Consider the following 6764-nt stretch of genomic DNA (forward strand, 5'->3'; position numbering starts at 1 on the left):
TTTTTTTTTTGGACCAGGGATCAAACTCAGGACCTTGTACTTGAGAGGCAGGTGGTGGAAACACTGAGCTAAATCTCTGGCCATCTTGTTATTTCTAACAGACCTAAGTATTACAATTCAAATTGGGGCTGGGGGAAAAATGGTAAATGAAAATATTTTGAAAATAGTATCAAGAGTATGTTAAGTATATCAAAAATTTGACTGAAAATTATAGGACAACAAGGAAACTTTTTTCTTCTTTCTTAAGGGTTTAATCTTTCCTTCAAAGGTGGACATGTGAGTGTTTTGGGGAAGGGGGATGGGTTGTGAATTCCACAACTACTTCTCAAAAAAGTAATAGAAGCCTACAAACCACATCAGTGGGTAAAACTTAAATGGGACCAATCCCAAGTAGCTGGCCTGGTCTGCAGGGTCACGAGTTGCCAAGATCCATCACTTTCACCCCCTTTGGGGACTTGGAGCACCAATGTCCACCATAGACTGCTCCGGTTGAGTCCTACAAATGTCTTTCTGAGCAGGTATTATTGCCTACAAAGTACATGATGAGACATGGACAAATATAAAAGTTCATGACCTCACTCAGAGCCCAAACCTGCAGACAGGGAAAACGGGGAGTGACAACTATAAGGTAACTCACTTATGACAGAGTTCATTTTTTTACATGCTTTTCCTCATATTTATGCAAAGAAGTCATGTTTAGAAAGAGGCTTTGTTTTTTCATTGTACACTGTAATTTCCACTGGTTACCCCAACCCATCTGTAAAAGCTAAAACACCTCTGCAGTTTTCTGTGCAGTTAGTAAGAACACATAAAAGAAGGTGAGATTTGTGCCACAGTTTCCACTTTTTGATAACCATCAGAACAAAGCAGCTACCTTTCAAGGGCACTGGCTTAAGACAAAGATGACCAGTTTGGCTCATCATAGAACTGAAGATGGGGAGAGGACACAATATGATTTGGGGGGCACAGTTGCTGAAAGGAAAGCCCAAGATGGACGTAAATTACCCTCCTTTTTCATTCTAATACACCGACATAACAGGACTTTTAAGCACAAAACCTGAGCTACAGCAGTTATTTTAAATGAAATACAACCTGACATCAAACCCAATTCTTACTCACCAAACTATTCTGATCACTTAAGTAATCAGGGTAAGAGACCAACTCTGAGGGCAGTGTCTTCTGTGTGACTCAGGTGTTCATCATGATCAGATCTGGGCTGAAATCTTGAAATGTTTCTTTGAGACCCTACCCAAATAGATCCCTGCTTGTTGGCTCTGAGAGTGACTGTAATAATACTCCATGTTCCTCTCACTGGAATTACCTCACACGTTCTCAGTGTCTCTTGGGAACCGCCTCTGCTAGGCAGGATTAACATTCTTTGACCTGACCACTTTGTCTTTTATTTTGCTGTGATAATGAAAAACATTTTAAAGGTTCTCTGGCTGAAAGAGACTGTTCTTACCTTGAAAGCAAGATGAAAATAGGTCTGACATTTATATGGTGCTATACAATGTCCTTCAAGCAGAAGTCATTTTGCTGGATGCTGTGGTGCAGCGTAGTTGTTCTGCAACTGGAAGGCGCTCGCTCGCTCACTCCTCGATTTTCATAGCCTCACTGCTCAGGATCCACAACCAAGTTCCTTCCCAAGAATTGCCTTCAGCTGAGGAAGCTGCTGGGGCCAAATTTATGTCCTCCTTTCCACCCTGATTCAGCCTGATTGAGTTTGGAGCAACTTTAGAAGGCTAACCTAGTTACAAGCCTCCTGTAAAATAGGCTGAGATCTTGACTGCAATTATACGGCAGATTAGATTTTGCCTCTGTCTTAACCCTGCCTTTCTCCCTTTGTAGAAATCTGCAACTCATTTTCTCAAAATCTGTCCATAGAACGTTTTACTAATGCCATCAAGGTTTGATAAACTCTTCATTTCCAGTATCTCATGGGTTACATTAAGTCTGTGCAAATGAAGAAACAGAAATTGCCCTGTTCTTATTTCTTCATCTAAATTAATCACTTTACATTTAGTAATTTGTATTTGTTAATACATAGCTCTTTTAATAATGAGTTTATATGAAAGATCTGAATTCAGAGAAAAGACACATGCCCTGATTTCTTTTTCTCAGTTTTGGTTACTCATTCTAATTTAAGGAAAACATTTCTAAATAATTTGAAAAACCTGGCCATAACTCACCTTTCTATTTAGTTTCACAGCTTTGCATTCAATATTACATCTGAAGGCTTCTTTATGAATCTCAAGAAACTTTACGCCCCAGCAATCTGTGATCCTGGTGGATCTGCCCTGACTCTAGATATAAGCAATGACCTAGGCTGGCCAATAGGAGTGTATCACCTCCTTGTGCCTTGATTGGTCAGAAGTGAGTTTATGACCTAGCACTACTCAGATTCTTCCTTGGAATTTATACATGCAACCTGGAGGAAGAAAAGGATATGCTCTTGGAACTTCCTGTAGCCATCTTTTCTAGTGTGCTAAGAGCTTATCAACAAAATAAAGCCAATACCTAGAGAGAAGCAGAGCTGAAAGATTAAATCATTTCAGTGCCTGGTTATAGTTAGGGGTCCAGCCTTCCTTTTGGATATCCCAGTTATATAAGCCAATACACTTTATCTTATTTGACTGTGAATTGAGTTTCTGTCACTTAGAGACATGATACAAAGATTTACAGCACCACCTTTGCACTCATATTAGTCCTCTGAGGACTCAATTTCCAGCATCTTTTTTCTAAGAATAAAGGCAGGTGCCACTATAGCCCACACTCAATCTTTTTGCTATTCTCAGATACTTATTTTCTTTATGTACCTGGTATTTCTAGTCAGCCAATGCTTAGATGTGTTTACAAAGCACGACTGTGCAATTTCTCTGCAAATATTTCTTGCTTTCTCACACCAATTCCTAGTAAGGAGTTATTAGTCCTACAGCATCTTCTTTGACTTAGTAATTTGTGTGAAGATGAGCTTTTAGACTGTAAGAATGTGACCAACAGATATAGTTTTCCTGATAGTAATTTTCCCAAATGGCTGACATATTTCTTAGGAGAAAATAACCTCTGTATTGCTGAATTTGCAAGTCCAAGTATATTGAGGCAGCAAGTATCACATTTTATTAAGATAATGAAGGCAAGTCAGCCATAGAAAAATTAATTGTGGAAACCTGATGTTCAAGTGTGTAATAAATAGGTTTTCCAAGGACTAGTGCTGTATTGGCTTTTTATGCCATTTTAAATGTGTTATAAGAATCACAACAACAAAGTCTGCTCATCAAAAATGATTTTTCACGACTCTAGAGTAAAATTATTCTGCCAATAAGAAGCCCACAACTTCGATTACAAAGCTAGTTTAAGTTGATGTTCAACCCATCTGTTAACTGCTGACATTTTCACAGGTGTTCCCATGCTGTGAATGTGGAGTCTAAAATAGAACCCTGGTAGAATGCCCACAATTGGTGTCTCTTTGGTAGTCACCAGGGAAGTTTTACAGATTTTATAAGGTCTGGTTTGTACCTTGCATAAGGACTTCTTAGTTACACAATTGCAGGAGTTAGAATCAATCAAGAAGCACATAGCATCTAATATAATTCCATGAAATTAAAGCTTGGGGAAATAAAACAATTCACCTAGAATCTCAAGCTAGTGAATGACACAGCCAGGAACAGACAGCTTCCTTGCACTAGGCTGGAGTTGCCTTACTATTTCTCTTTTGTAAAATGATTTCCCTATAGCCCATAGGTTGGTCCAACCAGTAGCTGTACTTTCACAAAAAGAACACTAAATATGGAGTCAGAGAACTTAAATGTAATTCCTGGACTTAACACTTTCTACATTTACAATCTCAGTTAAATCATATTACTTTTCTGTGTTCCATTTTTCACATTTTTCCTGTATCTCACGAGGCTCAGTAGAAGGGAAAATAACTTATTAGCACATGTTCACACTCCAGCCAACTTGTCAATTCTAGAGCAGTGGGGCATACCTAGAAATTAAACCACTTTGAGTTTTGTCAGTATTACACGTTACATACTACTTTGCTATTGTGATGTTAGAGAGAAAAGCCAAGATAAAAAAAAAGGACAAGTTATAAGCAGTTATGTTAGACTTAATGGAGAAAATAGATTTTCAGGAATCTAGAAAGAACCGCAGTAATTTGAAAACTTGAAAATTATCTGAGATAGAGATTTTCTCTATCATTTTGACATCAAATGAACCCTAAAATTACAGAGAAGATACCAATGAATGTATTAAAATATTAAGCAAGAAAATGGAATATCAAAGAGTAAGGTTAGCCAGGTGTGGTGGCGCATGCCTATAATCCCAGTGCTTGGGAGGCTGAGGCAGGAGGATCCCTGTGAGTTTGAGGCCAGCCTGGGTTACACAGTGAGTTCCAGGTCAGTCTCTACTACATAGTGAGACCCTGTCTCAAAAAAAAAAAAAAAAAAAAAAAAAGGAGCAAGTTTAGTGAAAAAGACCAGTTGGATAATGAAAGACATTCACATTCAAAATAATTTTAATGTAACTGTAAATATCAAAGGAAATAAACTTGAGAGCCAGATTTCATCCTTGAGTTGCCAATTTATGTCTATTTATCTAATAAAGGAGTACAGGAGAACCTTTGAAGATGTGTAACTTCTAAAATCTCCATAGGTCGAGACATCTCTAAAAAATTGAAGTTCCATTACTCTAAAACTTTTAAGTTCTTGATTTTAAAAAAGAGAAGCCAATTAAATTTTCCACATATTCAAAACCAATCCTCGGGCCAGGATTTAGCTCAGCGGTTCGGTGGCCTGCCTTGCAAGCGCAAGGATCCGAGTTCGATCCCCGGTACCAAAAAAAAACAAAGACAAAAACAACCGTATTTGATCCTATTCCATATACATGGATTACTTGTTTAAATTATTATCCCCCAAAGATTTGTTTTCAAGAGAAATAAAATAGCTCATATTCTTTAGTGGCAAATTTCTTTAATACACAGAATATTAAAACACATTTCTTCATTTCTATTGAAGGAACATTGTATCTAACAAGAATTTAACACTTTCCCCCCCTGAGCCAATGTATCAAACAGACTGCTTTTCATCTTTCTCATAAGCACCTTGAATTATATGTGTCATTCATGCACAAGCAAAAGGACCTCAGTGGTTTCCTATGCTATTTTATGGAAGGTTTTGTTTTATACTGGTAGGGTTAATTGTCATCCTGCAATTTGGCTTTGCAGTCTCATTTCTTTTGGAGGTAAGAACCTCTGATGTGAATTTCCATAAAAGACAATTAGTCGAAGTGTCTAAAAGCCACTTTCTCAACAGCATCAGAAGCTCAGAGAGATGACTGCATAGCTGTCAAAATAAGCATTCACAAATACACTGAGACGGCACAAATGTACCTGAGTCTATTTTTGGCTGGTGAAAACTTTTACCATTTTTGGTGGTGTGAACAGTTCACAGGCCCACAGTCTCAGCTCAATGCAAACACAGCAATAGCTTTGATTTGTTTCTATGGTTTCAAATTGCTGCCGCTGACTCCCATGATGAAGCTTACAGTAACACCTCTTGCTAGAACTTTGGTTGCGACATCCTCTTTCTCCACCTTCCTTTAAGAAACACTACCACAGAATCAGTGTTCTGTACTTTCTGAGGGTTTCTTCTTCTTTTTTCTTCACCCCTTTAAGAAGATAATTCCTTTACTGATTGATATGCCTTTGACTTAGAGAGAAAAAGTTTGGTTTGTATTTACAAAATACCTAAATGCCATAGAGAGAAATGCGAATTTTAGTTTTAGGGATTATGGCTTCTCTTTTATGGCTACTTCTTGATACTCTGCAAAAATATACACCATATCCTATGGAGAATTGCTTAGAACTTCTTTTTTCATATTCCCCTCTCTTATGTTGCATAGGATGCCCTCATAATTCATGTCTGTCCAGAAATTTAGTAAACTTATTTGGAAATAATTATTTAATAAACTATATAATTAAGATGAGTTATGTGACTGATTACATCTGCAGAGAACCTATTTCCATGTAAAAGAAGACTATTTTCAAATAAATTGGAAAAAATCTTATTTCTAAATAAGGCTTTATTTCCAAACATGGTAAGGTGTTAGAACATGAACTCCAATCATTGCAGTATTTATTAGAGGACAAGCATTCATAGACCCACAGGGAAGTAGACCGTGTAACAATGGGAAGTTTGTAGAATGATGTAGATATAAAGCAAGGAAGACCAACGTTACGGTTTGGGTTTAGATGTCCCTGCAAAGCCTCATGAAGTCATAAGTGGGGCTTTTTCAGGAATGGCTGAATGTAGAGCATGTGAAGGCGGGACCAAAGGTGTGTGCTTACTAAATCAGTCCACCGATTGGTTTGGCATCACCCTAATCCCAGTTTTCTAGGTAGGCTATAAGGCAGGGCAGAAAGAAGCTGCTAAAGCCCTTTGCTTATTGCTACATTCTACCTGCTGTGAAGTGCTTCTCTGTGATGCCACCCTGCCTTGGAGGCAGCCAATTATGGACTGAAACCTCTACAAAGAATGAGCCAAATAAACATTTCCTCCTTAACTTTGAGTGTTGGCTATTTCGCCTCCACAATGAAAAAGTAAGATAACCAGTAACCACCGGCAGCCACCAGAAACAAGGAGCAGGACATGTAACAGATTCTTCTTCAGGGCTGGCAGAAGAAACTAACCCTGCTAACATTTGGATTTCAGACTTCTGCCCCTGCAATGCCCCTCAAACTATGAAAGACTAATGTTACTTTGTTA

Source organism: Fukomys damarensis, unplaced genomic scaffold (assembly GCF_012274545.1).
Source record: "Fukomys damarensis isolate Sample0158 unplaced genomic scaffold, DMR_v1.0_HiC HiC_scaffold_11, whole genome shotgun sequence".
NCBI lineage: Eukaryota > Metazoa > Chordata > Mammalia > Rodentia > Bathyergidae > Fukomys > Fukomys damarensis.